This window comes from Neomonachus schauinslandi, chromosome 11 (assembly GCF_002201575.2).
Source record: "Neomonachus schauinslandi chromosome 11, ASM220157v2, whole genome shotgun sequence".
Taxonomy (NCBI): domain Eukaryota; kingdom Metazoa; phylum Chordata; class Mammalia; order Carnivora; family Phocidae; genus Neomonachus; species Neomonachus schauinslandi.
The window spans coordinates 52,446,411-52,473,369 of NC_058413.1; the positions used below are offsets into that span (position 1 = coordinate 52,446,411).

General features: G+C 46.0%; 1 protein-coding gene across 3 annotated transcripts in view; it reads right to left on the reverse strand.

The window, feature by feature from the left end:
* The window catches only part of CLPB (caseinolytic mitochondrial matrix peptidase chaperone subunit B), a 141,448-nt gene that overhangs the window by 40,131 nt on the left and 74,358 nt on the right, over positions 1 to 26,959 (reverse strand). The window lies entirely within an intron of this gene.

Sequence of the window (26,959 nt, forward strand, 5' to 3'; positions counted from 1 at the left end):
CCTGTCTTTAAGATTAGGTGCTACCTAGAGTTTGCATCAAGGCACAATTCCAGCTTTCCAGAAACTAATGGGGATGAGAGGTGACCAAACAACTACAACTTGGGCCGAATGTGTCAGTGTGCTGAAGGAGGGACAGACAGTACTGTGGGGGCCCAGGAAGGAATGGAGTACTAAGGGGCTTGTTCACCTGGTTTGGCCTTACCAGCCCATCCCTGGTCTCTCTGGTGCTCAACACTGAGGGGCTCCACAAGGCTGAGGGCCAGTGGCAGATGGCATCCTCCCCTTCCCCCCAAGTTCCTAGATCATGGCTAGGGCTGAAAGGGACCTACAATTCAGCAGTGGAAAGGCCTCCTTTCTTAGGCAGCCTCAAAGGGAACTCAGTCGCTAGATATGGGCTGGAGTAAAAGGGGGATCCATAAGGAGAGACCTATAGAAGGGAAAGACAAGAGGAGCGAAGAGAAGAGAAATGGAAGAGAAGGGGAGGGAGGAGAGGAAGGGAAAGTGAGAGAGAAGACAGCGGGAGAAAGGACAGAGGGTGAGATTAGCTGCGTCAAACAAGTGCTGTCAGTGATCTATATTTGCTTACAGAATGAAAAATGTGTGCCATAAACATTGGCCACTGAGTAATTTCTAGTAGGAGTTGTGTCACTTCTCATAAAGGATGGGATGGGGACAGGTAGGACATCTCTGCACCTGGGCCAGCCAGCACAGGGATGCCTTTTAAAGCAGTGTTGGGCCTATCTCTAGCTCAGGAGGCTCTCAGTCAGTCCCCACCCCAGCCACTCCTGAGGGGGTTAGCCAGCCGGTTTCCCCAAGATTCTGCAGCCTCAGGGCAGCACTTCTGCTCCCACTTTAGGAAGGCTGAGTGGGGGCACCATGGAAAATGTCCATCTAATATTAGCCCCCCAGCCCCCCACACCCTTGCTCTGATGCTCTGACTTGACTAATTGCTGTAATAATTGATAGAACCTGACTTCTACAACTGATCGATTTCACCTCCACGACCAACGGCCACAAGCCATTATACTCCAATAAATAACCACACTGGGTCTCACCCACCTGCCCTCTCCGGGGGCATCAGGATAGCCCGTGCCCTGGCCTGACCTCCCCTTGTCTCCCACCCAGGGCCCCTCCGGGCCGAGCAGCTGGTCTAGAGGGTCAGGCCTCTGGGAGCAAGTGAGAGGGCCGAATGGAGGTGGGGAGTGCTAATCGCAGGCCATCCGTCACCTCCCACTGGCTGTCTAGGGCTGGGGCCAACACCTGGAGCACCCCAGGCAGTATAGTGCAGGACCCCTCCTCTCCTCTCCCTGCTCCAGATTAGTATGTCCCAGCTTATAATATTTGATAAATAGCAGACTGGCTTCCTGGCAGCACTGCTGCGGCTGTGCCTGCCCGCTACAGCTGTGGAAGGTCACTCATTGGGGAAATATGTTTCTGTCAGCGGTATTGAAAAAAGTTTAGTGGAGTGACAGGCCTCAATTTTTCAAATTTTATTAACTCCATCCTCTTAACCATTTGTCTTGAATTCCTTCAGATTCTGGGGGACCTGTCAATAGGGCTTGGGTCAGGAAAGTAAGGTGTGTGTGTGGGGGGGGTGGTATGAGCTGGTCCTGGCTGGTACCAGTGGCTGGCTTGGGTCTCATCATGTAAAGCAGTGGAAACGGTGTTGGTAGGACAGAAGGTTGGCCCACTGGGACCCAAGGAACCCCCTGCTCTTCTCTGGCATAGTGCCTGCCTTTGGTTTGACACAATCATAGATTTCCTGAGTGGAAAAACACTTTAATGGTGAGCTCTTCCAATTCCCTAAGAAGAGACGCCCCTCTACTGCATCAGAAACAGGTGGTCTCACCCTGGCTCCCCTGAATGTGCCCAGAACCTAGCCCTGAGCTCATGGTTCTCCAAGGGGTTCCCCCCACTAAACCAAGGACAGAACTCAGTTTCATATGAGTTCCAACCTCTCCCTTCAACCTCACTCCCACCTTGGTCTTCCGGCAAACACCTGTTCATCTTTAAAAACCTGGTTCAGGCTTCTCCAATAAACCTTCCTGGTTTCCCTCCCATTCCAGGTTTGGAATCACCGTTTGTGCTCCCACAGGCCCTTCTGCTTCTACCTTAGTGATCATTCTGCGTGGAAACAGTCTGTCTGCATCCAAGACTGAGAGCTCTTCGAAGTCAGGGATCATGTCTGATCCACTGCTATATCCTTGCTACCCAGCACAGGGCCTGGCACAGAACAGGTTTCACTAAGATTTACCAAATGAATGGATTTCTTTTCAGGGACTACCTTCTGAGGCCACACAAAACATGGCTGCTCTTCCGGCCTCAGAAGAGCCCTCTGACAGCAAGTGTGTGATCATGTCACTGACTCCTGTAGGCCAAAGCTCCTGGTCTCTTTTCTTGTCCCAAGACATCTCTCTGGGAAATAAGGTCAGGTCAGGCCCCAACATCCTCTAGGCTCTGTGGGCAGGAAGTGGGGAGGAAGTGGCGGGACAGACTGGCTCACTTGCCCATCCTTGGTGGAGGGCTGAAATTACGGTGGGGGAGGCGGCTTGTTACTCCCTCCACCCTTGTCACTACCCGTTCTGGCCCTCTGCCTACCTCTGTGAATATCAAAGAAGATAACGCTAGCCTAAGAAGGCTTTAAAAAAACACAGCAGTAACTACCCTATACAAATGGGTTAGGCTGTATTATTCATTAATACTGACATGCTCACACACTCCCCACTGCCCCCTACAGTTCTATCAGCCATACTGGCCTTCTAGTGATCCAGGTCTACAACCACTGAGTTTCCGTGACTCACCCCTTCCCCTACATGTAGTTGGCTCCCAGCCCTCTAAAAGAGCACTGGGTGGGGGAGCTTGCTGGGGTGGGGGTTACCACTCCCTGGCTGTGTGATCCAGGACACTTTCTTCACTTCTCTGGTGGTAATGATTGCTGCTTTGCCTACCTCTAGGGGTTTTGTTTGGACTGAGTAAAATAAAAAGCTTGAAAATGATTGGTGGGGAAAAAAAGACTGTATAATGTTCTTTATAATAATGTTTATATTCACTCTTCCTTCCATTTTTACTGCTAGCTCCTTTACCACCTTCATCCTGATTTTCACTATTTCAATAGTTTGTTTACCCCCCATTTAGAAGTTTTTTGCTGAATATAAGGGAAATTTTTCCAATAATCAAAGATGTCTGTCAGTGTGGAGCGGTCTACTCTTTCTGGTTGTGAGTTCCCCACCAAGGAAGCATTCCTAGAAAGAATGACCACGTCAGAGAAACCACACGCCTTCCCTGTCTCCACACTATTGTTTGGGCCACTCTTCACGCCTGGAACCCCGCTCTTTATCTCCCTGACTACCCCTTGTTCAAGGTCCCTCCCTCTGGGAAGCCTCTACCACCCTCCAGCTCTCAATGCTCTCTGTCTGTCCATGGGCTCCTGTTGTCTTTCCAACACCCACCCTTTCCTGGGGGCCCATCCCTGTTTAGTCCTCACAGCTAGTATGCATGTAGCCCCTCAGGTCAGAGAGAGAGGAGACCTGTCCAGAATGCGGCGAGAGGCTGAGTGGAACCAGAAAGAGCCCCAGTTCCCTGATGTCTTGTCCTGAGCTATTTCCATAAATCATACCAGTGAACATTCTCAAGATACATACACACACATACCTGTGCACTTCTAGATCCGCCTCCCTTGTGACCAAAAACCTCTACCCAGCACTCACTACATGCCATATCCTGTGCTGACTCCTTCCATGTATTTCATTCTTAACAATTTGAAGAAAGCAGAAGAGGTATTATTTTTCCCATTTTCCAGACGATTTAACGGAGTCTGGCAGAAGAGCAAGATGAAAAGAGATAAGCTAACATTTGCTGGGTATAAGGCCTTTCTTTGTCCATAGTGTCTGAATTATTCATCATACAAAGACTCAGAGAAAACAGGCTCAGAGAGCTGAAGTAATTTGCCCATGGTCACCCAGCAGACAAACAGTAGAGCTGGAATTTAAAGCACAGATTTGTTACACTAGTCTTTCTTCTGTATTTGTTTGCAATTTTACATAATCAATTTTTGTTGTTGTTGTTTTTTAAAGAAGCCAGGTCTGGTTTTTCCACCATATAGTGCTACTTTCCAAAGACCTGATGACTCAAAAACAGGCAAATCATCTCTCTTCTTCCCTTCCAGTGTGCTGATATGCTCCAAAACCAAGATATAGGAGGATTTCTAGAGGTAGGTTTGAGATATACAGTTTTGTAAGGGTACAAAATGGGCTTCCTTTTCCTCTCATTCAGGGCTTCCCCATCTGGGGACCAGGTGAATAGTGACCCACATTAACTGACATCCTAGAAGATCATCTCCAAGTCCTAACTCCCCAATGGACACAGTCAGTTGGGGTCCCTTGCCTTCAGAGAGGGGTTTATCTGAAGTTCATGGAACAGAGAGCTACTGCCTCATGACTGGATCCAGCCATTCCATTAAAAACCACTGAGTACTGATGCTGGGCCAAGTGCTGGGGACACAGTAGAATCAGACCGGTTCTTGCCTTTGGGCAAGACTCCCAGACTGATGGGAGACAGAACAGAAATAGTGACAATGCAGTGTGGTGGGGCGGACAAGGGGATGAGGATGATGACTCCCCTCCCCCCAATACAAGGGAGATACATACTGTGTAGCTGGGGAGATGGGAAGCCACAGCACCAGCCAGAGAAGAGCAGAGGTGTTACAGTGCGTAAGCACTAAGGAAAAAGAGACTGGAGAAGCCTGGGGAAGGGAAGGTTAGAGCCCAAGATGGTCATGGAGACTGTGAGTGGGAGAGTGAGTGCTAGACCCAGGCCTTCTAGTCCAGGGCTCTTTCCACCTGCCCACAGTCTTGGGCCCCACCCCCAAGCTTTTAGTTCCAAGTGACCAAAAGGACTGGACCACACCAGCTGTCACTATTCTCTTCACTGGTGGCAAACTCCCGGAAACTTTCCCAGGCCATTCTAGCCTACGTGGACCATTTCCTCCTTTGAACCCCTAGAACACTTAACTGATCACACACTTTTTATATACATGTCTCATCTCCAGAATCAGATGTATTACTAAAGGGATGCCCTGTGAATATCCAGAGAAGGAAATGGTGATGGTCGCCAGGCAATGAGGATGGGGTCACAGAAACCAAGTCATGCCAGACTAACCTCATTCCCTTTCTTCATCAGGATTATCTGTTTGCTCAATCAGGTGCAGTCAGGGCAAATGTGGACTTCATCAGACATTTGATGGGATATCTCAGGACAACCTGAGGACATGATGGAGAATTGTGGGCTGGGTGCCAGTACAGTGTGGAAGGTTAGTAGTGACTGGTGGACTAACCAGACCCAAGGGGAATGGAGTGACTAATGGATCATAGGTGACCTGGAAGGAAGTTTTGAGTGGCAGCAAATAGGGTTGGTCTTGTTTAGTATGTTTATCCTTGACAAAAATATCATAGGATGGTCTGTTCATCAAATCTGTAGGTGTCAGGTTAGGGTGGGAAGAGCCAGACACACCTGGTGGAAGGCTGACATTAAGAGCTGAAACAAACGAGATGAAAAGTAATGGAGATAAATGGGAAGTTATGGGTTTTAGAAGAGAGACAAAGTAGAGATGGTTCTGGGAAGTGTGATCAAAATAGGAAAGGGTTGGGTGCCTGGCTGGCTCAACTGGAAGAGCATGGGACTCCTGATCTCTGGGTTGTGAGTTCAAGCCTTACCCTGGGTGTACAGATTACTAAAAAAATAAACAAACTTTAAAAAAAATAGGAAAGGGTTGGTAAGCCACATGAGAATAATGGGTTAAGGAACTGGAGGTTCAGGATGGAGAAAAGATAGCTTAGAAGAACATGCCTGCATCTTCAGGTACTGGAAGGGCCAGCAGTGGAACAGGGATTAGAGTCATTCTACATAAGCCCCATGGTAAAGTTAAGAACCTTGGAAGCAGATTCTGGTTGAATATAAGAAATTTCTAACCATCATCCAAAGATAGATTCTGAGCAGCCTCAGGAACAAATGAGTTCCCCAGCACTGGGAGTGTTCAAGCACTGAGTGGATGACCATTTGGTAGATCTACTACTTACACCTCAGCTTATGGAGGTTTTTTTTCCCAAGACTAATTGTTAATTTGTGTTTATTCATTCAGAGATACTTTTTGAGAACCTTTTATGTGTCTGGCATCAAGCTAGGTGCTAGGAACACAAAGGTGAGTAAGAAGACACTGTCCCAGCTCTTAAAGAGCTCCTGGTCCTGCTAGGAGAAGATGGGTAAGTTTATTTCAAGAATATCTTGTGCCTCGATTACAGGCCTCAGCACAGGGAAGGCTGGCTTCAGCTTAGATTAAACCAGAGAGATCCTGTAGAAATCCAAACACATACTTGATTACTAAAGGCCATAGCTTAATCAAGCCAAATCACTTGCTTAAACCAACTACTGGCTGTGGGAACAGAAGTGTACACTGAAACACAATTTGTGAATTTTTGTGCATGATATTTTGCTCTTAGAGTCTGAGATTTGGTCTTTGGCTGGGACTTGTTTATGTACCTACAGATTGTCTTACAAGTGGCTGTGATGTCAGGGTGAAGTGATTTAGCCAGCAGGGCTACCCAACTCTCCATTTCTTACCCACCCTATGGGGACTGCTTCAGCACAGACATAAACATGCTCCTGCCGTTACCTTATTGCACTCGTCACATGGGGAGGCTAGAAGGCTTGATTCAGGGATATGATTGGATTTTAAATCCCAGTCTCACAGGATTTTAATTACTGGTCTGGGGCAGCAGGGATAGGCGCTGGCTGCCTTTGGATGGAGGAGGTCGATACGCCACTCCACAACATATTGAGCCACAATGCCTGCAGACTCTATTGCTCTATTTAATCATCTTTTGCAAAATTTACAGTGGAACAGGAGGGATCAATACAGAATTTATCACATTCTCTTGTATATATGAGCTAGGAAAGAGTTCCAGGCAGTTTGTTACTGAGTGGGAGGGAACATGTCTGTGTACAGCTGGGTATTAGGAGAGGAGACAAAATCCATACTTCTTGGCATACGCTACAGATGCTCAGCCAGTCCCCCTTAAGTCTGAAAGCAAGTTCAATGGGAAGAACACATATTCATTCATTCACTCATTCATTCAATCAACCAACCAACACTCCAGAGCACCTATTTTATGCCAGACTCTGTAGAGACTCTGGGGATACAGACTGGTAATTCTGCTCATGAGATCATAAGCAGAGATATACCACAATGGCTGTGCTACTTACTAGTGAATGGAGGAACTTGGGCAAGTTACTTAACAGTGACTTTGTTTATACATATGGAATATGTAGGTAATAAATCAAATTCAGTTATTTTAATTATTAAAAGAGATAAAAGCCTTAATATAGAGCTTAGTACACAGTAAGGACTCAATAAATAATAGCTATTGTTACTTTTACTACAATTACCATTATTATTTTTTAAAGATTTTATTTATTTATTTGAGAGAAAGAATGAGAGAGAGAGAGCATGAGAGCGGGGAGGGTCAGAGGGAGAAGCAGACTCCCTGCTGAGCAGGGAGCCCGATGTGGGACTCGATCCCGGAACTCCAGGATCATGACCTGAGCCAAAGGCTCAGAAGGCAGTCGCCCAACCAACTGAGCCACCCAGGTGCCCTACAATTACCATTATTAGGCATTCCTTCCTACGATGCAGCTCACCAATGGTCTACTGCAGACATGGCATATTGAACAGGGAGCCAGCCACCCCATCTCTTGAGCAGACAGAAGGGAGACTGGGATGGCCTTCCACACACTAGACACCTGACCAGGGCTGCTGGTAGCTGAATGAGTGGAGCAGCGGGGTAGAGGGTGTCTAAGGAGGAGATACATTTGAAGCTCTGTTTTTTTGAAGCTTTGACTGTAATGCCGGAAACAATAAAATAGCCTCCTAAAACTGCCGTGGGGGGACAGAGTGAGAAGTGATATACTTTATGGGGGTAAGCCAGGGAAAGTTATACAGAAGAGAGGTAAATGAGTTGGCTCTTGAAGACTAAGTAGGAGTCTGATAGGTAGAGAAGCAGGGAAAGGGCATCCTAGGCTGAGAAAAGTGGATGCGCAAAGATTTGGAGGCAGGAAAGACTCTATACTAGGGAAGTAGCCCTTGAGTGGGCCTGTGGTAGCAAAAGTTCCTGTCTCCCCAGACCCACCTGGCTGCAGGGATCCCCTGGTAGGCCTACCAAGCTCTGGTCCCAATCCTGAAGCAAACCATCATCCCCAGCCCCTCTTAGAGATAGGGCGGCAGAAGATTGATGGGGTGCTCTAGGAAGACTTGCATGTGGGTTAAACATCTGGGCTTATCTTACAGGCACTAGGAATTGCTGAAGGTTTTCAAACAGAGGAGTGCCAGGGTTTGCAGGGTATAGGCTGGTTTGAAGGGGAAGGAGGGAGACCAACAAGAAGACTGTTACAACTGGCCAGGTGAGACTGAAGTCTGAACTAGGGTAGTGAGGACAGAGGAGAGAAGATGGATTTGAGAGAAAATTCTCAGACAGACAGGCTTGATGAAAAATGAGAGTGAAGTCATCAGACTTACTTAAAATACTTCCTTGTTTGGTGACCAGTAGTTGATGCTGCCAGTCACCAAATAGGGAATATGGAAGAGTCTGTGGAGGGTTGGGTTTGGATACACTGAATATGAGATGTCTACAGAATATTAAGCATCAGCAGAGCTATTGGAGACATGAAAATGCCTGGCTTGTTGTAAGGCAAATATGTAGGCCAGTCTGGTTAAAAAAGAGATGGTACGGGGCGCCTGGGTGGCTCAGTTGGTTAAGCGACTGCCTTCGGCTCAGGTCATGATCCTAGAGTCCCTGGATCGAGTCCCGCATCGGGCTCCCTGCTCGGCGGGGAGTCTGCTTCTCCCTCTCCCACTCCCCGTTTGTGTTCCCTCTCTCGCTGTGTCTTTCTCTGTCAAATAAATAAATAAAATCTTTAAAAAAAAAAAAGAGATGGTACAATAGCATGGAAGTAAGTGTTCAAACGTAATTCATATACAGAGTTAGGTGGGGAAAAAAGGGCAAAAGCAAAAACTCCTGCCAAGGATTTCTGCTCAATGCAACCTAAGGTAGGGGTTTTCTAGATGAGAGATGTTTCTGAATAGCATGCGACATAGGCACTGCAAGTATGGGGATCCTCAGCTCATTTTCCTTTTGGGCAAGTTTCCTGGAAGTTGTGGGCTCTCAGGAGGCCAGTCCCACTTCCCTCTCTCCCCACAATCCAGCACAGACTACCCTCAGAGGTGGCAGCAGGCTCCGTGCCCAGAAAGCAGCTGGGAGCAACTGTCATGGGAGGGAATGACTCTGGATAAAGCAGAGTTCAAAGTGCACATAATAAGAGCCGGGGTCCCTGGGCTTCTGCATTCCCCCCACCCCCTCCCACAAATGACAGCTGAGACCAAGGCAGCCACGCCTGGGGTCTGGGCTGAATTTAGCAGTCATAATTATACTGCTGACGTCTGGGGCAGAGCCACAGTCTCTGCAGAAGGCAGCAGCTTTTGTTCATGCCCTGAAAACACATCATCTTCAAACATGCTAATCGCATGTCTGCTTCTGTCTAACAACATTGAAGGGAGGCTGAGGAGAGGGCACACAATGCCCACACATCTGGCTAATTCAGTTATGAGGCCAATCAATCTTGATGGGTTGTCTATAAAACATCAACCACCCCAAAGGACTGACCTGACCAGATGTTTAAGCTTCTGCTGACCAATCCCAGCCTAATGTCCACAGCAGAGAAGAGGGGTTTTCAAGAGATGGCTTATGCTGCCACTCACATGTTTATTCCCAAAGCTAAGTAAAGCCTTCTGCCTGGATGAGAGCAATCAGTACATTAAAGTGGTGGCTGAGCCAGACTTAGTGAAGTGAAGCTGACCCTTGAACAACACAGATCTGAACTGTGCAGGTCACTTATATGTGGATTTATTTTGATAAATACACTACAGTACTATAAATATATTTTCTCCTCCTTATGATTTTTAAAATAACGTCTTTGCTCTAGCTTACATTATTGCAACAATACAGTATATAATACCTATGACATACAAAATGTGTATTAATCAACCGTTTATGTTATTGGTCAGACTTTTCTGATCAACAGCAGGCTATTAGTCACTGAGTTTTGGGGGAGTCAAAAGTTACATGCAGGGGCGCCTGGGTGGCTCAGTTGGTTAAGCGACTGCCTTCGGCTCAGGTCATGATCCTGGAGTCCCGAGATCGAGTCCCGCATCTGGCTCCCTGCTCGGTAGGGAGTCTGCTTCTTCCTCTGACCCTCCCCCCTCTCATGCTCTCTGTCTCTCACTCTCTCTCTCTCAAATAAATAAATAAAAATCTTTAAAAAAAAAAAAAAGTTACATGCAGATTTTCGCCTGCATGGCGCCCCTAACCACTGCATTGTTCAAGGGCTAAATGTATACTCATCAAATATACAGACTTTCACTCTGACCTTCGGGAAGGCAGGAGGCCTTCTTTACAGGCAGCTTCGAGAACACTTGCAAGAACAGAAACCAATGAAATATTTTTGCTAATCGCACTTCCCAGTTGGGAGAGAATCAGGAGTGTGGAGGCGGGTATCTTTATGATATTAAATGCTACAGGCCCCAGTCCTGGGCGCAGGAACCATTCATCTGCTGATGTCTGCTTTTCAACCCCCTATCAAGGCTGAAGGAATTACTCATCTCCCTCATAAAATTGTGGCTTTTTTTTTTTTTTTTTAAACCAGAAGCCACTGCCAACAAGGACTCTCTCAGTTTATGTTCCTTCCTTTATGGCCAACCCCAGTCACCAGGCAACAGTCACCAAAAATAAAAGTGGAAGGGCAGTGGGGAGATTAGGAGGAAGGAGAGGGCAGGGAATAGACTTGCAGTCTACACCAAGAGGACCATTTTTGACTCAGAGCTTCTAGCTGGTGCTAATGACTCCATTTTCCTCAAGAGGACTTTTCTCTAATTAATTCTAAGGACTTCACCAAGTTTGTCTCAGCTGAGGCTACATGACAAACCAGATGGATGGACTTGGAAAAAGAAACTTTTCAGAAAGTGGTGAGAGAGAATCACACATTTAAAATGAGGTCTTTGTTGTAACAGTCTGTGGCTAGAACAGTAGGTGCCATGCAGTAGGAGCTTAATAAATATTTACTGACTGAATAATTATGCTCCACTTATGATGCAGTTGGGCTACATTGCTTCAATTTCTATTTATTAGGAGAGGCCTCCTATAGCCCAGTCCCTGGAAATACTGCTAGACAAAATCACAGAGATCAGGAGAGTCTTCTCTCAGCCTGAATGAGCAGGGATGAAGCAGTGTTGGAAGGCAGAGGTATGGACCTCATTACCACACACAACAACTCTTTCTTCTTCCTCATGGCTATAGTAATCAATGCTGCTGGCCAATCCTGCCTCCTTTCGATTCTTTTCCACTTTGATTTTCATGATACCTAATACCCATGACTTTATCTTCTATGCAGGTTCCTGTCCCAGGTTATGGGTGACACCCAAGGCTGAGTCCTCAGCTCATGATCCTTTCTCTGTATGCACTCTCCTTTAAGAAACAGTTCCAACTGGCACAGTTTAAACTATCCCAGGGGTTCGCAGTCCTGGCTGTGTATCAGAATTACATGGGAAGTGTTAAAAACATATCAATCCAGGGTGCCTGGGTGGCTCAGTTGGTTGAGCGACTGCCTTCGGCTCAGGTCATGATCCTGGAGTCCCGGGATCGAGTCCCGCATCGGGCTCCCTGCTCGGCAGGGAGTCTGCTTCTCCCTCTGACCCTCCTCCCTCTCATGCTCTCTGTCTCTCATTCTCTCTCTCTCAAATAAAATAAAAACAAAAACAAAAAAACAAAAAACCATATCAATCCAAGGTGGGAGAAAATATTTACAATATATATCACAGATAAAGGGCTGTATCCTTAACATTCAAAGAAATTTTAAAAATCAGCAGAAAGAAAAAGACCAAAAGTCCTATAGAAAAATGGGCAAAAGACATGAAAAGACAATTCACAAAAGGAGATATAAAACGACTCTTAAACTTACGAAATGGTGTTCAACTTCACTCATAACAAGAGAATCAAACTAAAACTATGAGAAGATACTATCTCTCACCTACCAGATTGGCAAAAATCTAAAAGCGTGACAATACACTCTGTTGGAGAGGTGAGAAAAACAGGCACTTTCATATGACATTGCTGGTGGTAATGCAAAATGGAACAACTTCTGTGGAAGAGAAATTCACAATATCTAACTAAAGGACATATGTATTTATTTACCCTTTGATCCAGCAGTACCACTTCTAGGACTTTACTGTAAAGATACACCTCCAACAATCCCAAATATATATGCAAGAGGTTATTCACTGTAGTATTATGTGTAACTAACAAATACTGGAAACCTCAGTGTCCAAGCATAGGAGATACAGTACAAACACACAATGGAATACTATGAAGCTATAAAAAAGAATGAGGAAGCTCTCTCTGTGAACTGATATCGAGTGATTTCCAGGAAATATGGTTATTTAAAAAAAGCAAATTGCAGAAGAGCATATATCGTGTGCTTTTTGTGTAAAAAAAAAAGGGTAAATTTAAAAATACATATAATTTGTTTATACAAAGAAACATGGGGTCAGGGCTCACTGAGGGGAGCAGAAAAAGGTAGACAGAGATACAGGAGAGAGTTTTAGTTCTCTGAGTGTATCCTTTTTTTTTTTTTTAAGATTTTTTAAAAAATTTATTTATTTGACAGAGACACAGCGAAAGAGGGAACACAAGTGGGGGGAGTGGGAGAGGGAGAAGCAGGCTTCCGGCTGAAGCAGGGAGCCCGATGTGGGGCTCGATCCCAGGACCCTGGGACCATGACCCGAGCCGAAGGCAGACGCTTAATGACTGAGCCACCCAGGCACCCTCTGAGTATATCTTTCTATATAGTTCAAACAACAAAATTGAAACAAAAACAGGTAGGGGAGAAAAACCCTAAAACTGAAAGTGAATTGAAGAATTAACCCAAATGTATTTCAAATGAATAAACACACACACTGAAGGGGAAAAAAATACCACCCAAGTAACTTATGAACCTAGGATTTGACTATATACTCTTAGCCCTGGATGGAGTAGGCATGAAAACTACAAACAAATCCTGACCTGAACTCTGTTTAATAAGTCTGTTTTCCAGAGTGGTATGGGTGAGGCAAGGCTGAAGCCTTCTTAGATGTATTACAGGAGTAAGAAAATGAGCAAATGTATCAGTGCTGTTTGGAGCCAGCATTCTCCCTACAGAAGAAGGGGCATACAAATAAGAAATGTGTGAAGACAAGGAAGAACACAGTGGGGATGGACTGGAATGGGAGGTAGTGGTATTCAGGATTTCAAAAATATGTACATGCATATGCATATGTGTGTATATATGTATATGCATGTATGTGTATGCACATGTGTATATAACCATATATATTTCCTGGTCCTGTCAACAGAAGGGGTAATAAGCAAACCCAGTACTCAGGTTTCAGTCTCTAATATAATTGCTCACTAAAAAGTCTTAGGGCTCCTGAGAGAAATGGCTGATTCCAGGGCAGCAACAAGGTGGATACAAGACTGAAATACCTTGTTATGCCAGGAAATATGTAATGCTATAAAAAAAAAAAAAAAAAATTGGGGGTATGCCACACTGGACAAATCTGAGACAATTTTAGCACAACGTAACTGAGTAATGAGTTATAGAACAATTAAAGCAACAGTGGCCATGAGCACATTGTCACAACAGACAGGTAAATGGGGGAGAAAGTACTCTTGTTTACCACAGGATGCCAGGTGCTGAGTGGTCAATGTGGAGTGAGTGCTGGGGTTGGGAAAGATGTAAAATATTCACTTTGCAACCACTGTATAAGATTGGTTCAGGAAAGAATCATCAATGGAAGCTAAGTCCAGAGGCAAATTTAGATGAGGAGCAGGGTATCTGTATGGTCTTAAAACGGTCTCCCCACAGACTGCTTATTAATTTCAAGGGAAAAAGTAATAAAGAGGGATGCCTGGCTGGCTCAGTCAGTTAAGCGTCTGCCTTTGGCTCAGGTCATGATCCCGGGGTCCTGAGACTGAGCCCTGCATCAGGCTCCTTGCTCAGCGGGAAGCCTGCTTCTCCCTTTGCCTTCCCCTCCCCCTGCGTGAGCTCGCGTGCACGTGAGCTCTCTCTCTGACAAATAAACAAAATCTTAAAAAAAAAGTAATAAAGATACAGTGGAGAAACAGGGCAATACTTGGGTTGGTGATGGGGTGGGAGTAAGAGCTTTTACTGAAAAACTCTTGAATTTTGTACTGTGTACAAGTATTAACTATTCAAAAACAGGAAGAAACAAAACATAAGATATCTCTGAGAGTGTGGTAGGCAGAATAATGGTCCCCCAAGTGATGTCCACATTCTAATCCCTGGAACCTGTGATGGTGCTAAATGACTTGGCAAAGGGGAGTTAAGGCTGTAGATAGAATTAAGGTTGCTAATCAGCTGACTTTGAGAAGGGAGGATACCCTGGGTTATCCAGGTGGGCCCAATGTAATCACAAGGGTCGTTAAAAGTGAAAGAGGGAGGCAGAAGACTCAATGTCAGAGTGAAAAAGGAGAAAAAACAACTGACCACTGCCAGCTTTAAGACATAAGGGGACTAGGAGACAAGGAATGTGGGCAGCCTCTCGAAGCTGGAAAAGGCAAGAAAACATTCTCTCTGTGTCTCCAAAAAGCAATGTACTGCTGACACCTTGCTTTTAGTCCATCGAGACCCACTCTAGACTCATCTCCAGAATTTTAAGATAATAAACTTGAGTTGTTTTGAGCCACTAAGTTTTTGCTAATTTGTTTACAGCAGCAATAGAAAGGATACATAAGAAAAGTTACAGTGGTTGCTTCCGAGGAAGAGGACTAGGGATGTGGAAGGGAGACTTCTTTTCCACTATATATACTCTGGTACTGATTGAAATTTTTATCTGGTACATTTTTTTAAGTAAAAATCACCGTTGGGGCACCTGGGTGGCTCAGTCAGTTGAGCGTCTGACTCTTGGTTTCTGCTCAGGTCACAATCTCAGGGTGTAAGATTGAGCCCCGAGTCTGTCAGCTTCCGTGTTCAGCGGGAACTCTGCTTCCCCTCTCCTTCTCCCTCTGCCCCTCTCCCCCCTCAAGCATGTGTGCTCACCCTCTCTAAAATAAATTTTAAAAAATAAAATCTTTAAAGTAAAAATTACTGTAGACATTAAACAAATGACAGTCACTTCAGGAGCTCACTATTGATTTCACAGTGGAGTATAAGTCCTCTGGCTCATCCCCAAGGCCCTCCACACTCCCTACCCATAATCCAGCACGTGGCCAGTTTCTTCCAGGTCTCTAACATGCAAACCTTATTTCTGTTACTGACTCACCTGAAAAGCTTTCCTCCTTCCCTCTGCTTGTTTGAACTCTACCTGTCCTTTGGGAACTGCCTCCAGTCCCCCTCCTCCACGAAGCTTCTACAATGCCAACACTGATCTTCCCCTTCTCATTCATTACACGCGTTTATTCTGCCCTTTGTGTAAGTTTATTTCAAAGTCCTGCACTGTCCTGTGCTGTTCTCAGTGTGCTTTGTGTATAAGCCTTTGCACCAAACTGGTACTCTATAGGGTGCAGTCTAAAGGAAGGGCCTGTATCTTTTTAATTCCTATAATGCCCAGTGCCCATTATAAATACATGTATTCAACAAATATTCACTGAGTACCCACCATGTGCTAAGGATATTGCAGGGTGCTGGGAGTATAAGCACTATAGATCCAGACCCTACCTTCAGGGAACACATTATATAACAAAGGAGAGATCTATTGATCAAATAGCTACAGGACTACATGTTGTGGTAAGTGTAAGAAAGAAATTATACAGGACATTTTAAAAGCATATATCAGAGGAACCTAGAAAAGGGATACTGGTGGTCAGCTGCAGGAAAATAATTAAAAGTTGCTGAATTAAGTAAGAATACTTAGATTTGCAATTGGATAAATCAGAGGGCAATTAATTCATTTAGAATCACAAAATATGAAAACAGAAGGAAGCTTTGAGATTGCAACCCAATGATCTAGTTTTACAGATGGGCCAAATGAGGCTCAGTGAAGGGGAGGGACTCCTCAAGGTTGCACAGCAAGGTTGAGTTAGTGCCAGGTCATCTGACCCCCACTTAGCACTTCCAACCACACAGGGTTCATTACTTCAAAGGGAGTTTCTGAAGGATTCCTGAAGTGGCAAGCTCCCCCTTCTGCCCACATTTAAAAGAATTCATTTCCAAAATGATGTTCAGGAAGAAGACTGTGGTATAAACCTAAAGAGAGCATCTCTGCTGTGCTCTTTCTGGGACACTGCCAGGCCTCTATGTAAGGGAAGAGAGAGCATGAATGCTAGAAGCACAACTCCCTTTGGGGAGGGAAACTTGGTCCTGGGCAAACCCCCAGTCTGACTCTAGGATGGGAACTTTGCTGCTATTCTGCAGGCCTTGACCTTCAGACTGGCATCCCTTTTTAAAGCTGCAGTACTGCCCATTGTCTGTGCATTCTGTCCACAAGCACATTCACTGAAGGAGCAAGAATGGGCCAGCAAAGGGCAGATGGCCTTGCCTTGGGAAATGTGAGTTCTACTTAGCTCTATTTCCAGGCCCAGTGCAGGTGGAGGAGTACACTGGACAGAGAACAGACCTGGCCCAGATGATGCTGACCTCTCCTTCACCCAGGGGAGACTTGGCCTCCAGCTGCCACTGTTGGCGGTGATGAGCTCATGCCGGATACCAGCCAGGCTCATCTGAGGACTGCTTGGAGCCGATTAGAGCCTTGATGAAATGCGGGTGCCTGGATGGCAGGCGGCTCTGGAGAGCTTGGGCTCTGGTGGCCAGGCGCTCATCTGTAACTCAACCATGCAGTGACTCCTTATATCCAGAGGATCTGGGATACAGAAATATCTTTCCCTGGGGGTTAGCAAGGACAGTTCTTCATTCTGCACTGGGCAAGGGGCTGACTAGGCCAAGGGCAGAGAAAGGACTCAGGGTCACTGAGGGCCCCCGTTAGCCGTTACTTAACCATGTGGACTGCAATTATATGACCACAGAACCCCTCCATTCCCCACAATGTCCCTGACTGCAGTGCTGGGTCTCTTTGGATGATTAGCACCCAGCACTCTCCATAGGACTTTCTCAAGTTAAGTGATGAACTGACATCTACACTTCAGGTCTCAAAACACTTGCTCCGGGAAGACTTTTCTTGCTTCAGACCAGATTAGGTCCCCATTATGCTCTCATAGGACCCTCTATTCTCCCTCAGTAACACTTATCTCAGTGACAATTAGCTAATAATTTTGTAATTATTTGCCTAATGTCTGTATTTTGCCAGAGTTTAAGCTTCACAAGGATGGGGAGGTGCCATAAATGTTGTTAAAGTAATAAAAGGAAGTCAACAAAAAGACCAGTTTTACAACAAAAAGAGAAAGTTTTACAGATAAGTTCTGAATAGTATTCTTTAAAAGGAAACTTTTATATACAACAGAGGAGGGCTTCTTCACCACCACCTTAGCTATGGGGCCAACTGGGTCCCCCTGACTTTCTGGCCTGCAACCACTCATCCACACAAGCCAATCGTTCCTGTTTTGTTTTTGTTTTTGTTTTTTTTTAAGGAGAGAGAGAGAGAGAGAAGGAGAGAGTGAGAATGAGTGGGGGGGGGAGGGGCAGGAGGAGAGGGAGAAGCAAACTTCCCACTGAGCAGGGAGCCTGATGCGGGGCTCAATCCCAGGACCCTGAGATCATGACCTGAGCCTAAGGCAGACACTTAACCAACTGAGCCACCCAGGCGCCCCCAATGGCTCCTGATTTTGAGTGGCAGGGAGGGTTTTCTTTCTTTCTTTCACTTATAACAGCTTTACTGAGATATACTTTATATACCATAAAGCTCACCCACTTATATATTTAATGCTTTTTTAGTATATTTACAGAGTTGTACAACTATTATCATAATCTGATTTTAGAGTATTTTTACCACCCCCCAAAGAAACCTTGTACCCACTAGCAGTCACTACCCATCCTCCCACAGACAACTATTGGCATGGAGGATTTTTAGCTCTGTATCCAAACAATATGAGGAAACCTTCAGTGTCCAATTATCTGACATGATCTCTTCATCATACAGATGAAAAAAAGTGATGCCAGAGATGCCGCGAGTCCGACAGGGGTGAGATGGTGGCAAGCTGGGTGCCTGCATCCTAATGGCAGTGCTCTGTTCACTCCGCTACACAGTCTGACTGTGTGTCCCAAATGTTCTATCCCACTGGACTTCAAGCTACTTGAGGGCAGAGGCTATATTCTGCTCATTTGCCTTCCCTTCTTGCCCAGGAGGACCATCAGAGCAGTGATGTCTCAGGTTGGTCCATGTACTGGCACCAGTCTGTGAGCCTTGATACCAGTCCTCGATGAGATAAGTACAGTGAGAGTATCTGGAAACTGTTAACAGAACTTTGGGTAATTTTATATCTGTTGAACCCAATGACAAATTCAGGCCTCTATTTTGTATGCCTTTTTAAAATATAATTTTTCCAGTAATTTATTTTTATTGTTTTTTACAAAAGCATTGGTTATGACAGATAGCAAATTTAAACAACAAAAAGAAACAGATCTTTCATAGATTGCTTGAGAAGTGCTGCTTTAAAGCAACCCATTCTCCACTTTCTTCTGCTTTCCCTTTTCCCTCTCGGTTTCCTTGTATCTCTTGCACTGGCTCTTTTCATGCTCACATCTGAAATGTAGGTTCTCTCAGTTGTGTGCTTGGGTCTCTTTAGCTCTACAACTTTCCATGCGCAACTCACAGATGCAGCCAGCTTCCACCACCCTGAAGAGACCAACAGCTCTGAAATTTTCATGCTCAACTTAGAGTCTTTTCTCTCTTGAACCTCAGGCCCATTCATCCAGCTGCCTGCTACACACCTTTCCAAGAGTGTCCCACAGGTTCCCTGATTGGTCAATAGCTATTTATTAATCACCTACCATATGCCAGCTGTGAGGTTTTTTTTTTTTCCCTAGGAACTATGAATATAGCAGTAAAATAAAGAGGCAAGGTCTCTATGATCATAAGGTTTACATTTTAGTGGGGGAGAGAAAGATGATGAACCAATAAACATGATCATTTTAGGGACTGATAAATAGCAGAAAGAAGGTAAAGTGGGATAATATGAAAGAAAGTGAATGGGGGAGCTATTTTACTAGGGTGCTCAGGGAAGGCCTCTCTGAGGAGGGGAAGTTTGAGTTGAGACCTGAATTCCCAAGGGGGAAATGATCCCAATCACTGGGAGAGGTAGGTACAGAGAGGCCCTGCCAAGGGAAGGAGTTCAGTGTGCCTGAGGAATAAAAAAAGGCCAGTGTAACTGGAGAATAGTGAACAAGGGGGAGAGTGGCTAGAGATGAGGTCACATAGGCAGGCAGGGTCTGGGTTCCGTGGGGCCTTATAGGCTCTGGTAAGGAGTTTAGATTTCATTTTGGTGTCAGTGGCATACCAATGGAAGGTTTTAAGTAGAACAACCACAAGATCAATGTTTTAAAAAGATCCCCCCAGCTATTATTTGGAGGATGGATCTGGGGAGACAAGAGTGGAAATGGTGGGACTAGTCAAGAAGCTGCACTGATCATCACCCTGGGACTAGAGCTGCAGCAATGGAAATGGGAAAACAGGAATGGGTTCAAGATGTGCTTTAGAGGTACAACTGACAGGACTTAACTGAAGGACCTGACAGGGAATGTAAGGGAATAAGAGAATTCAAGGATGATGCCAGAATTTGGAGCCTGAAAACTATGTAGATTGATGGTATCGTTTATTTAGATGAGGAAGACCTGGTAGATGCCAATTTTGGGAGAAAAGCAGATGCATATTTTGGCCAGGTTGACACTCAGACCGAGGGAAAAACAGGAGCTGGGGGAGTGGATTAAGTGAATAGGGATCGTTCCTTTTCAGGACTTTTACCATGAAGGGATGGAGAGAAATGAGGCAGAAGCTGCAGGGAGATATGAGGCCCCGGGAAATTTTTTAGTTTGCTTTGTTGTTTAAGATGGGTGATACCAGGGCATGTTTTTATGCTGACTGGAATCAGCCAGCAGAGAGGGGAACAAAGGTAATGCAGGAGAGATAAGGGATAACTGGAGGGGCAAAGTCCTTGAGAAGCATGAGGAAACAGGAGCCTGAGCCCAAATGCAGGGTTGGTCTCAGGAACTGTAGAGGAAGGAGGGCGGCATTCAAGTACAGATGGGGGTAAGCTAGTGGAAGCGGCGGGAAGATGAGATAGTTCCCCTCTGACTACAACGCATTTTCTGTAAGAAGTGTGAGGTGGGGGGGCGCCTGGGTGGCTCAGTTGGTTGGGCGACTGCCTTCGGCTCAGGTCATGATCCTGGACTCCCGGGATCAAGTCCCGCATCGGGCTCCCTGCTTGGCAGGGAGTCTGCTTCTCCCTCTGACCCTCCTCCCTCTCATGCTCTCTGTCTCTCATTCTCTCTCTCTCAAATAAATAAATAAAATCTTTAAAAAAATAAAAATAAAACTCCAATTACAGCAATACGATCTAAAAAAAAAAGGAAGTGTGAGGTGGGATCATTGGCTTGGGAGCTGGAGGAGAGGACTGAAGGACTGAAGGTCTGAGGAAAAACAAGGTATAAAAAAAGCTCTAGAATAAGATGATGATTTTACCCACAAGTACAGTGGGGTGGATGGCAGTGAGATTTATGGTTGTAAATGCAAAGTGAGTCCCCTTAGCATGGTTGTGTGATGTTTTTCTCCAGCAATATTCAGTTGTTCTGATAACAGACATGAAGTAAAAAGAAATTGGGTTTAACTAGGGTTAGTGTTTCATCAGATGAGTGTAAAGAAGGGAGAAAGCAGCAAGGGAATCATCAAAACATCGGGCCATGGAATCTAAAAGTGGGAGAGAAGGAGGAAATAGTCAAAATAGCACTGGTCATTCCCCTGTACCTCCAATCCTGTATTTCCTATCTCTACCCAGGCACATGCCATCTACTCAGCCATTCAACCCAGAACCTGGACCTTATCTTGACTCCTCCTTCTCTCTCATGGTCTGATCCTATGGATCCTACTCCTCACTCTTTCTGGGATCAGTCTTCTCCCCCTTCCCAAAGTAACTGTCTTGGCTTAGGCCTCACCTAGACAATTACAACAGCTTTCAAATGAAATATTTTCCCTTTTTCCAACCATGCCCCTTCTTATCCATGTTTTTCCATTTTCTTTAACCTTTCTTTCAAGTATAACATATATACAGAAAAGTACAAAAAATACATAAGGGTATATATAGCTCAAAGAATTCTCATCAAGGTGGATACAGCTGCACAACCAGCATCTAGATAAAGAAATAGAATATCACACATCCCAGAAGCCCCCTGGTGCCCTCTCCCAGTCACTACCTGCCTGCTTGAGGGTAACCACTAGCCTGACTTCTTACACCATTGGTTAGTATTATCTATTTTGAACTCTGTATATAAATGCAGTCATACAGTAAGTACTCTTTCATGTCTGGCTTGTGTCCAGAATGTTAGGTTTGTGAGATTCATTCATGTTGAAAGAGACTGTTTGATCATTCATTCATTCAACTGATTACTCCATTGTGTGAACATTCCATAATTTATCCATTTGAGTACTGATAAACATTTTTGAAACTCCTAAACCATTTTTCACGTTAACATAAATCCAATCCTTCCCTCCCCTGAATTGTAATGCTTTCCCACTGGAGGATAAAGTCCAATTTCCTTAGCAGAGCTTGGTAGAGGCCTCCATTATTGGCTCTTGCTTTCCATTCTTGCCTTCTGAGTCTTCCATCCATACCCTATAAATTCAGCTCTTCTGAACTACCTGCAATGTTTTGAATGTATTGAAGTATGCTGCTTCATATTCCATGCCTCTGGAGATGCTGTTCCCTCTGCCTTTCTCCTTCATCCACCTGGTAAACTTGTATTCATCCTGTAAGACTTAGTGCAGACACCATCCCCTACACCATGCTTTCCCTGCCTTCCCCAGGGACTGAAAGGTCTTTTCTCTGTGATCCCTCAGCACCTCCTATACATCTCCATTAATATACCCGATAGCAATTCTTTGTTAAAATGTCTGATTTCCTCTCTGAACTATGAGTTCCTTAAGGGCAAAGACCATGTCTGGATCGTCTTTATTTCCCAGGTGCCTAGAGTAGGACCTATGACAGGAGAGGTACTCAGTAAGTGTTTGAAAAATGAATGAAAAGACTTGCCCAGGGGTTACATAGGACACTGGAGCTGGAAGGGGTCCATGGGATCAGCTACTCTAACTTCTCTATTTTACTGAGGAGAAGAAAGGATTTGCCTACAGGAGAAAGGATTTGCTGGTAGCAGAGCCAGAACATCTGATCTTCAGCCCAGTGCTCATTCTCCTTCTTTGCACTGCCAGCAAGAGTCAGAGAGTGAAGTTTCCAGAGGACAGCCTGAGGCAAAGCCGACTCCCTCAGCATCTGGCAGTACAGCCAGATGGACAGACAGTGAAGTGGAACAAGAAATGGAACTCTTAAGTTTCCAGCCCCCAAAACAAACTAACAGTCTCTTAAAGGGAAGATGTCAGCACTGGAAAGGCTCTTTGCCTTAGGCAGAGATGGTGGGGAATTTGACTCATCTGATGATGGCTGGGTAACACTGAGGACTGAGCTGTGTGCCCTTGGGAGAGAAGGGCAAGGAAGAGCCATGAAAGCAGGTAGAAGAAAAGAGGCTAAGGGAAGCCCTCGGGAAAGTGCTATTAGGTTTCATAAAGGCCAAATGTTTCTGAGGTGATGAGCACTGAAAAGGCAGTGGTACTGTAACTGCAAAGATAGCTGCAAAGAGGTGGCTCGTGTGTGAAGCTCTAAAACACCAGATACAATCTGACACTAAGAACAAGTGGGCCAGGAAACAAGGGTGCCACATCTCCAAACGGAAAATCTAGAGTGGTCTTAGAGATTTATCAGCGCATCCAAACATGTACTAAACTATGTGCAGACCACCGTGGCAAAGGAGGCAGGGGCAAATCAGACACCGTCCTTGCCCTCAGTCTACCTCAATCTAGAAGAGGGGACTGGACCCAAATCCCAGGGAGCAGGGAAGAGTTCAGAAGGGAAGTGGCATTAAAGATGGGGACTGACTGGCAGAAAAACCTGCATGAGTAAAGGCACCAAGGTGTGAGCTCTGAGGCAACACTACTGTACAGCTGGAAATTAGGGTAGCAGTGGGAAAAAAGTTAGGTGAGGGTCAAACTATATACCACCACCAAAATCAGGTTAAAAAGTTAGGATGGGTAGGATTCTTTATATATTTTGCATATATATGTGTGTGTGTGTGTGTGTGTGTGTATGTGTTTATTTTAAAGATTTTATTGTCTTTAAGTAATCTCTACACCCAACATGAGGCTCCAACCCCAAGAGTTGCATGCTCTACAGACTGAGCCAGCCAGGTGCCCCTATTTTGTATTTACTTTTTTAACAAGTAAGCACTGAGTGTTTCTGAAGTTAATAATAGTAGGTATTATCTATAAAGTGCCTACTCTGTAGAACCTACACATGCCCTACTCCTGACAAAACCATCGAGAGCAGGTGGCACACTCCCATTTCCAGATGAGGAAAGAGAACCTCAGAGCAGCCCGTAGCTTGCCCAAGATCACAGGCTCTTTGGTGGCAGGGCCTGCATTCAGATCCTGACTCCACAGTTCACGCTCTCTCCTTGCAGCATTCCTCAACTGGGTTGCTCTCCTCTGAATCACATACAGGAAATTATCTGAGCAACGCTTTTCTCAATTCTCCCAAGAATGGTGCATAACGTGTACCAATTTTAGATGCCTGGGAGAGGAGTTATTCCTTGTGTACAGTGGATGCCTTAGAGCACCAGGGCTCAATTCTCCGGAGGAATCCTGGTCGAGGAAGGCTGCCATGATTGGAACTATGTCTCAGGAGGATGGATCTGGCAGTGGAATCACATCCCTGGGAGGAGACAGTTGCGAAAGCCCCTGCAGAGCCCTAGAAATACTGGGAGAGTCAGCTCCAGGGGCTTGAGGGAGGCAGCTCCCCACCCTCCCTGATAAATCCTCTTCCCAGTCATCCTGTCTCTCCCTCACTACCTCCCTCCAACCTTTTCTTATACTTGGCAGTCAAGTGCTGAGGCAGAACTTTCCAGCTCATAAGCCAACAACACAGGCAGAAGTAGCACGTTCACAGAATGAAAACCACAAAGACCTCCACTTCTGTGTGGAGCTCAGGAGCAGAAAATTGGTACTCATGAATTCAGAACTCAGAACCCACCCAAAGAAGTCTGTCTGGCAAACTCCCATTAACCTTCATGATAAGGCTTAAGGGCACACACACCCCGCCCCCTACCCCCAGGCGTTCTATAACTGACTCCATCTCCCTGCTCACTAGGCAGGGGTATTTCCTTCTTTGTGTCCCCAGAGCTCCTGTCCAGTCCCCTGCCAGACACCCACCCAGCTGTCACCACCGGTTTCCATCTCTATCTCCTCTGCCAGTCTGATAGTCTCTCAGGGTCAGGGTCAATTTGCCTGATCCATCTAGGATGCCCTGAAGTCCATGGTCTCAGAAATAACAACTACGTAGCCCACAGTGACAATGCACAGCTGAGATTCAAACCCAGGTCTGTCAGACTCCCAAGCTTGTGTTCTTTTCACTATGTTACAGGACCTCCTAAAGATGACGAAATGACCTGTGCTAAGCACCCAGCCCAACACTGCAAGAGCTCAGAGGTGGTGCTATCAGAGTGTACCAGAGCACCAAGAGAAGCTTCCTGAGAGAGGGAGGCCTTGAAGGGCCCGAAGATCTAGATGAGAAGAGAGGCAACACGATGGTGTTTTAGGTAGGGTGGAGAAGTTGTGGCAGAGAGAGAATTAAGGAATCTTTAGGCAGGAGCACGGGTTTTACATGAGGAGGAAATAGGAGGATTATAGCTGTCAGGGGGAGAGTTTGACTTCTTTAGACTAATCATGGCGCACCTACCATGTATCGGGGCTTTTACAGACATTATCACTAGTCCCCATGTTACCCCTGTGATACTTCCCAGGTGTTATCTGACAGTGAAGAAGGCTGAAGCCTAGAGAGTTAAGGCAACATATCCAAGGCAATACAGCTAGTAGGTGGGGAAGGTGGGATTTAAACCCAGGTTGGCCTGACTCTAAGTCTGCAGTGTCCTTTCTATTACTCCATGCTGCATCTTAAGGGGTCAGAGAACTGCCTGCATTAATAGACTGATGCTGCTGCCTGGACCTCCTCCCAGCTCTCATATGGGGACCCCTGGCCAGAGGGCAAGAGCGGCTGGCTTCTCTAGCTCTAACCGTCTACAATCTGGGGGCCCCAGAGCCCTGTGGACTCAGCAATTTCAAAGACAAGGGTTCTGTGTGGACCTCGTGAAAACAGGCTGCCCCTGTGCCTAGGCCTGCCTTGGATCTCCCAGAGAGCCTCCCTCTAAGTTGCTGCAGCAAAGCCAGGGGCAAATACAGGCTGAGAAAGCTAGATGGGCAGGAAGGCCTGCCTTCCCTGAAACCCTCGGGAGGAGGTCAGCTGAGGTCAGAAGACTTTGGAAATGTGACTGGCAATAGGCCCTAGGACAAGGGAGCAGGATCTTGCCTCTCGGTTGGCTGGTCACACACACAGAGGCAGACCAAGAGAGGTCAAGGGGGGGCGGAGGGGGGCTAGAAGTTGGCAGGCCTGCAGGCCCTGAGTGACGGCCACTTGTTCAGGTCGGGAAAGGAGAAATAAGTGGGTTAATGGTTTTGGCCCTTGAGGCTGGGAGGCTAGGGCAGGGGTTGTAAATGGATGCTGGGTAAAAAAGCAGGTGGGCGAACTGTAAAGTTGGGGGCTAAGGGCATCTGTTCCAAGTCAACAGGCAGGAACCATGCCCCTGGAACGGCTCAAAGGACCAGCCTTGGCCTGGGGGGTTGAGGGTGGGGACGCTTCATAAAAGGCCTGTGCATCTTCATTTCAAAGGTGTTCAATCTGGAAGGCTGGGTGAGGGTCTCTCTTTAGACTGAACTCCCTGTCTGTCTGAGGGCTGAGGGGAAGCAGGGAATGTAAACCACTGGACAATGGCTGGGAGTACTGATTGATTTTAAGGCTTGGCAGAAAGAAGCCCCACGGTGAATGCTCCAATTCTTAGCTGCAAATGTCTTGCCTGAGATCTAAGTAGCATCTTGCTTGGAGACGTTTTCTAAGTCTCCGCTTCTGAGAGCAGTGAGTTCTTGCTCTGAAAGCATCAATCATTCCCGGCACTGTCACCACATCCACGAGCAGACCTACACCTCACAGTGTTCATGCCCCAGACCCAGGCATACTCTGCTGCTCTGGGGCAGGTTGCCTAGGCTTGGAGGTATGGGCCAGGCGTAGGTTCTAAGCCAGCATGGCTGTGGCTGACAGAAGGTGGCAGGATTTGGGGATTACTGGTAAACCCCTCCAGCCCAATCACACAGCAAGGACTAGAACATGATCTCGGAATGTTAGGCTGTGGAAGCAAGGGCTCTGGAACTGAAAGAACTTTCTTTGAATACTGGATTTTGAAAAAGTGATTCAGCTGCAGAGGACAGTTGGCAGAAGTTAGAGAACAAAATCACAGTGTATTTGGAAAAAGATGTTTTAACCAGTTAGAGAAGAACTAAAATGGAATGGACTCCTGGGGAAGAAGTAGGGTTCCCTCAGTCCCTGCCACGGTCCAAGGAAAGGCCAGCCTGCCGGCTGTTGAAGGTTCCTGCCAGGAGGAGGGGAAGCAGGCAATCAGGGTGACTCAGAGAACTTCTGAGGCCCCTTCCAGCTCCCAGGCTCTATGGAGAATGACCACCGACAAGGAGGACCTTGGTATCCAGGCCCAAGAGAGGGTCCCTAGGCCCTCAAGGAGTGGCAGCAAGGGCATAAACAGGCAGTCATGT